Consider the following 7,399-nt stretch of genomic DNA (forward strand, 5'->3'; position numbering starts at 1 on the left):
AACAAGCTTGAGAAAGGACTATTTTGAAATACAGATGACAGTGTATCTGGAAACACTTTAAAAAGCACTAAAAACACTTTCTCAGTATAAGGTGGTTGCTATCATCTTGTTTCTGATTTGCTCAGTGATCACTTCTTCCACTGTGCTTGGCCAGAATGTTCCTTTAAGGTAAATTCCCAAGGAGTCGTGGATACTGGGAGCTTTAATCTGTTTTATTTGGTTGTTGTGCCCTTGCTTCATGGTGCAAAGGCAGGAAAATATAATGAAAGCACAGGAAATAGAATGGGATAGATAGTATTCAGAAGTGTCTTCTTGCTGCCTGGCCACGTGTCAGTGGCATTCAGGTGGGGCTGGTGCTGAGGACTCTTCTGCGCTTACTTTCCCCGTGAGCGAGTGAGTGATCTTGATTAGAACATTGTGCTAAATTGGGCAGAGTTAGAGGTTTAATCCCTGTTCGAGTTACTAATTCATGTCCATTTCCTGAATCAAAACTGCTCCCGATCCTGGTGTAAGCAAGTGTGTTGCTGGTCAGAGAATGCACCTGTGTGGTTGCCTCCAGTCCTGGATAAGCACCCTTGAGGGCAGGAGGCAGTGCTGGGCAGTGATCAGGCTCTAGCTTTGGCATCAGGAAGGTCTGGCTTGGTGGCCACCTTTGCCACCTACTAGCTTTGAGTCTGGGACTGAGACACTTAACCTGTGTCTTTTAGCTAGAGCAGTAACAGTTTTTACTTCGTGATTTTTTTCTGTCAGTTACCTAGCACAGTTCTGGACTCTTTTTTTGGTTTAAATCCCACCTGAAGTGAAGCTGAATGAATTGATAAATTTCTGCTAAATGTTTCCTTTTCATAGAAAATATTCCTAAAGTTCCTTTTTTAAATTTTTTTAAAATTTTTGCAGTGTTTCCTCCCCTCCTCTCCCACTGCTGGTAACCAGCAAAGAAAATTTCCTTCCATATATAAACCTTTCCTTGACTTTTTACAATAATGAACTAATACAATATTTGTCCTTCTGTGATTGACTTATTTTGCTCCGCAAAATGTCCTTTAAGTTCATCCGTGTTATGCAGTGTTTTTCAGATTCTACATTACTCTTTAGTGTTGCGTAGTATTCCATTGTGTGTATGTACCATAGTTTGCTTATCCATTCTTCTGTTGATGGGCACCCAAGTTGTTTCCATCTTTTTGCTGTTGTAAATAGTACTGCAATGAACATGGGTGTGCATATATCTGTTCTTGTCTTGGCTCTTATTTTAGGCTATATACCTAGTAATGGAATTGCTGGATCAATTGGTATTTTTCATTCCAACTTTTAGGGGAATGGCCATACTGCTTTCCACAGTGGTTGTATAATTTGACAGTCCCACCAGCAGTGTGTGAGTGTCCCAATCTCTCCACATCCTTGCCAGCGTTTGTTATTTTCTGTCTTGTTGAATTTTGCTATTGGTGCTGGGGCCAGATGGTATCTCATTGTTGTTTTGATTTGCATCTTTCTAATAGCTAATGATTGTGAACATTTCTTCATGTGTTTGTTGGCTGCGTAAATATCCTTTTAGGTAAAGTATCTATTCATGTTTTCTGCCCATTTTTTAATTGGATTGTTTGTCTTTTTGGTGTTGAGGTGTTGGAGTTTTCTATAAATTTTAGAGAAAAGTCCCTTGTTAGATATGTTTTTGCCAAATGTTTTTTTCCCAGTTGTTAGGCTCTCTTTTGATTCTTTTGGAGAAGTCTTTGGAAGCACATAAAATTTAATTTTTAGGAGGTTACATTCATCTAGTTTATCTTCTGCTGTATGTGCATTTTGGGTTATGCTTGATAGTCTATTTATGCCATATGTTAGGGCCCCTAAATTTGCCCCTATGTTTTCTTTGAGAAACTTCATAGGTTTAGCTTCATATTTAAGTCTTTGATCCATCTGGAGTTAGTTTTTGTGTATGGTGTGAGGTACAGAACTTGTTTCATTTTTCTGCAAATGGATATCCAGTTTTGCTAGCTCCATTTGTTAAACAGACAGTCTCTTCCCCAGTTAATGGATTTCACCCGTTTGTCAAAAAAGTCAATGGATCTATTTCTGGGTTCTCAATTCTATTCCATTGGTTTGTGTGTCTTTGTTGTACCAAGACCAGGCAGTTTTTTTTTTTTTTTTTTTTATTAGGATTTGGGTGAAGATTTACAGAGTAAATTCACTTTTCATACAGCAGTTCACATATACTTTGTCTCATGTCATTGACCAAAATTTACAATGCAGCAGATCCCCTCCCACTTCCTCCCCATAGTTACCTCCTCCCAGTGTCCATCCCTTCATACTCTTCGAGAGGCCCATATTCTGCCAACCCTGTATATGATCTTGGATACACTCCCCATTTAGACATACATAATTGTTTAGCTTGTTCACCCATCTATCCGTCCCTATACCCATATTTGCTTTCATTAACAACTCAGTATTGTATTTACAAAGGGGTTCATATTTGTTGTTTGTACTGCCCATGTAACTCTCTCTGTCTTTCTCATCCTCAATGCTGCCATATTGAAGACCAGGCAGTTTTGACTACTGTAACTGTATAGCAGGTTTTGAGATCCAGGAATATGAGACCTCCTACTTTGTTCTTCTTCTTCAATAATGATTTGCTTATCTGAGGTCTCTTTCCTTTCCATATAAAGTTAGTACTTGGTTTTTTCATATCCTTAAAGAATGTTGATGAGATCTGGATTGGGATTGCATTGAATATATAGATTGCTTTGGGTAGTATTGACATTTTCACAATGTTCAAATTTCCTATCCATGAGCATGGTATGTTCTTTCATTTATGTAGATCTCTTATGGGTTTCCTGAAGTAGTCTTTTGTAGTTTTCTTTGTAAAGGTCTTTTGTGTCCCTAGTGAGATTTATTCCCAAGTATTTTATATTTTTGGTTGCTATTATAAATGGTGGAAGCTCTGGTGGCATAGTGCCTAAGGCATTTGACTGCTAACCAGAAGGCTGGCAGTTCAAACCCACCAGCCACTCCTTGGATGCAAGGTTGGGCAATCTGCTTCTGTATTGATGCCATCTCGGAAAGCCAAGGAACGGTTGCTATGAGTTGGATCCAACTCGATGGCAGTGAATTTTGATTTTGGTTTGTAATTGGTATTGATTTTCTTATTTCCTTTTCAGCAATCTCTTTGTTGGTGTAGAGGAATCCAACTGATTTTTGGATGTTGATCTTGTATCCTGCCACTATGCTAAATCTCTCAATTAGTTCCAGTATTTTTTTTTTCCCCCAGAGTCTCTTAGGTTTTCTAGATATAGGATCAAAGCATCAGCAAATAGGGATAGTTTTACTTCTTCCTTACCAATTTGGATGCCTTTGATTTCCCTTTCTTGCCTTATTGCCCTGGCTAGTACTTCCCATACAATGCTGAATAGAAGTGGTGATAGAGGCATCCTTGTCTGGTTCCTATTCACAGGGGGAATGGTTTCAGTCTCTGTCCATGGAGAATAATGTTGGCTGTTGGCTTTGCATATATGCCCTTTATTATGTTGAGGAATTTCCCTTCTATTCCTATATTTCTGAGATTTTTTTTATCAGCATTGGAGGTTGGCTTTTAACAAATGCCTTTTCTCCATCGATTGATATGATCATGTGGTTCTTTTCTTTTGTTTTATTGATATGATGGATGATGTTGATTGTTTTTCTAACGCTGAATCATCCTTGCATACCTGGTATGAACCCCACTTGGTCATAATGTATTATTTTTTGGACATGTTGTTGGAGTCTTAATGGCTAGGATTTTTTTTTTTTTGAAGATTTTTGCATCTGTATTCAGGGGGGATATTGGTCTGTAGTATCCCTTTTTAGTGATGTCTTTTCCTCGTTTTGGTATTAAGGTTATGCTTGCTTCGTAAAATGAATTTGGGAGCATCCCATCCTTTTCTATGTTCTAGAGTAGTTTGAGTAAGATTGCTGTCAGTTCTTTTCTAAATGTTCTATAGAATTCTCCAGTGAAACTGTCTAGGCCACAGCTTTTTGTGTTGGTAATTTTTTTATGACCTGTACAATTTCTTCTTTTGTTATGGGTCTGTTCAAATTTTCCACCTCAGTCTGTGTTAGTTTAGATAACTAGTATGTTTCTAGAAATCTACCCATTTCTTGTAGAGTTTCAAATTTGTTGAAGTATAGTTCTTCATAGCATTCTGATTCTATCCTTTTCATTTCTCTTGGTTCTATTGTGACATCCCCCAGTTTGTTTCTTATTTGTGTTATTTGTATTCACTCCCTCTTTTCCTTTGTAAAATTTGCCAGTGGTTTGTCAATTTTACAAATCTTTTCATAAAACCAACTTCTAGTCTTGTTGATTTTTTTTCTATTGTCTTTGTATTTTCTGTTTTATTTATTTCTGCTCAAAGCTTTATTATTCCTTTTCTTCTGGTGACTGTAGACTTTTTTTTTTTTTTCCTCTGCTGCTCTTTATTTGTTGGAGATGTTTGGTTAAGGTGTTGATTTTGGCTTGCTCTTCTTTTTTAGTGTATGCATTTATTGCTATAAATTGGCCTCTGATAACTGTTTTTGCTGTGCCCCAAAGATTTTGGTATGTTGTGTTTTCATTCTTGTTTGATTCAAAGAATTTTTTTTTTTTTTTCATTTTTTATTTCTTTTGTCCCCCAGTCATTTTCAAGGAGGGTGTTATTCAGTTTGCATGTGTATGCTCTTTTTCCATTGATATTCCTGTTATTGATTTCTAGTTTGATAGCATTGTGCTCTGAGAAGACACTTTGCAGTATTTCAGTGTTTTTAAATTTATAAGGCTTGCTTTATGGTCTAACATATGGCCTATCCTGGAGAATGTTTCATGTGAATGTGAAAAGAATGTATATTGTGTTGTTGTTGGGTGAAGTGCTCTGTATATGTCTAAAAGGTCATGTTGGTGGATTATGTTGTTTAGTTCTTCTGTGTATTTGTTGAGTTTCTTTCCAATTGTTCTATCTCTGATTGAAAGTGATATATTAAAGTCTCCTACTGTGACTGTGGAGTCATCTATTTGTCTTTTCAGTTGTATTAAAGTCTGACTTACGTATTTTGGGTCTCTTTCATTGGGTGCATTGATATTCATTATGGTTATGTCCTCTTGTTCAAGCCATACTTTAATCACTATATAATGTCCTTCATTGTGTCTTATGGTGGTTTTGTCATAATGTCAATTTTATCAGGAATTAATATTACCACTCCTGTTCTTTTTTGGTTGCCATTTGCTTGATATATCTTTTTCCAACCTTTGATTTTTAGTCTATTTTTGGCTTTATCTCTAATATGTGTCTCTTGTAGACAGCATATGGATGGGTTATGTTTTCGTACACATTCTGCAACTCTCCATCTCTTAAGTGGTGCATTTGATCTATTGACATTCAGTGTAATTATCAACAAGTGTGAATTTGTTCCTGTCATTTTACTATGTGTTTTTTTCATGGTGTTAACTTATTTCTTTGTTCCATACTATTTTCTGTGCTGAGCTTACTTTGTTTATGAATCGTGTTATCACTTTCTTCATTCCTATCATTTTAGTACTTGGTAAATATTTGTGCTTGTCTTCTTTTTTATTTTGGTGTGAAGGTTTATCAGTTTTCTTTGAGGTTGTCCTGTGATTTATAATTTTATTTCCAAATTTAGAACAATCTTATATCTTCTATCTTGTGATTGTCTTGACTTCCTCCCCATTTAGAAGTTCTGTAACTACACAGTTTTTTCCCCCTCTCTTTGGTTTGTAGAAGTCCTCATTTGCCGATTGATGTCTCTGGTTCCCTGTTTCCAATCTATCTTATAGGCTTATTTACTTTGGATACTTCCATAACTGAGGTGGTTTCTGGGTTATGTTATCATATGTGTTAATGGTTGGTTGTTGTTTGATGCTGTTGGTTCTCTGTCCAAAGGACTCCCTTTAGCATCTCTTGTAAGGTTAGTCTGGTTTTAACAAATTCCTTTAATTTCTGCTTATCTGGAAATGTCCTAATTTCACCATCATATTGAGGGATAGTTTTGCCAGGTATATAATTCTTGGTTGAAAATTTTTTTTCTTTCAGGGTTGTGTATGTACCATCCTATTGCTTTCTTACCTGAATGGTTTCTGCTGAGAAATCAGAGCTTAGTTGTAATGATTACCCTTTGTATATAACTTTTCATTTTTTTCTGTGCTGCATTCAGGATTGTTTCTTTGTCTTTGGTTTTGGTGAGTTTGATGATATGTCTTGGTGATTTTCTTTTGGGGTCTATTCTGTTTGGGGCTCATTGGACTTTTTGAATGGATATATTCTCATCTTTCATCGTATCAGGGAAGTTTTCTTCCAATATGTCTTCAACAATTTTCTCTGTGGTTTCATTTTTCTCTTCTGTTGTAGAATTCCAGTTACACATAGGGTATTCCTTTTGATGGTATCCCACATGAACCTTAGGCTTTCTTCATTTTGTTTTAATCATTTTTCTGATTGATCCCTTTCCAAAGAATTATTGAGGTATTTGTCTTCAACTTCATCAATTCTGTCTTTGATTGATTAAATTCTACTCCTTTGCTCAGTCAATGTGTTACCACTTCCTGAGAATTTAGTATTCATCTTCTGGATTTCTATCTGTAGATTTTGTATCATTTCTAGTTTTTCATTTATTTTGTCATTTTGTTCTTATATTATCTTTGGAACTTGTTCTAGAGTTTTCTCTGTGTTTTCCTCAATTTTGTCAGTGTTTTCCTTGATCTGTCTCTCAGTCTGTTAAAGGTACCTAAATATAATTCTTTTGAATTCCTTATAGGGCGCAGTGCTTCTTCCTCTGGGATGTGTTCTGGGTCTGTATCCTGGTCCATTGTTTCTACTGCTTTATCTTGTTTCTTTATGAGTCATGTTATCACTTTCTTCATTGCTATTGTTTTAATATTTGGTAAATATTTGTGCTTGTCCTCTTTTTTGTTTTAAAGTGAAAGTTTGTCATTTTTCTTTGAGATTACCCTGTGATTTATAATTTTCTTCCCAAATTTAGAACAATCTCTTCTATCTTGCACTCATCTTTGATGATTACAGTGGGATATTGTAACATTTTTGTGTTCATATTTAATTGGTGATTGTTGGAGTGATTCACCCAAGATTTTCATTTTCTTTGTTTTCTTTGGATGTCTCTGAGTAAACAGGATATTGCACTTCTTTATTCTCTAGTTGGCAGCACTTATGCACTTACCACTTGTTGGCTCTCCAGTTGTCAGCCTCACCTTTGTCTGTGCTGTCTCTGGCAAGTGAAGCCTGTTCTTAGGTCCCTGTGATGCAAATGAGAATTCTGTCAATTATCTAAAATGGCTACTGCTGTAAACATGTAAAATGGCTGTGCCGTTGCAAAAACGGCGAGGAGGCCACATGTTCTGACCTCCTCTAATCCCACAAGAGGAAGA

The 7,399-nt window shown here is 36.2% G+C and overlaps 1 protein-coding gene across 1 annotated transcript in view; it reads left to right on the top strand.

Annotated features, from left to right (window-relative positions):
* The window catches only part of GLI3 (GLI family zinc finger 3), a 365,028-nt gene that overhangs the window by 25,662 nt on the left and 331,967 nt on the right, over nucleotides 1-7,399 (top strand). The window lies entirely within an intron of this gene.

Source organism: Orycteropus afer, unplaced genomic scaffold (genome assembly GCF_000298275.1).
Source record: "Orycteropus afer afer isolate SDZICR_OR568_19922 unplaced genomic scaffold, OryAfe1.0 scaffold00077, whole genome shotgun sequence".
NCBI classification, from domain to species: domain Eukaryota; kingdom Metazoa; phylum Chordata; class Mammalia; order Tubulidentata; family Orycteropodidae; genus Orycteropus; species Orycteropus afer.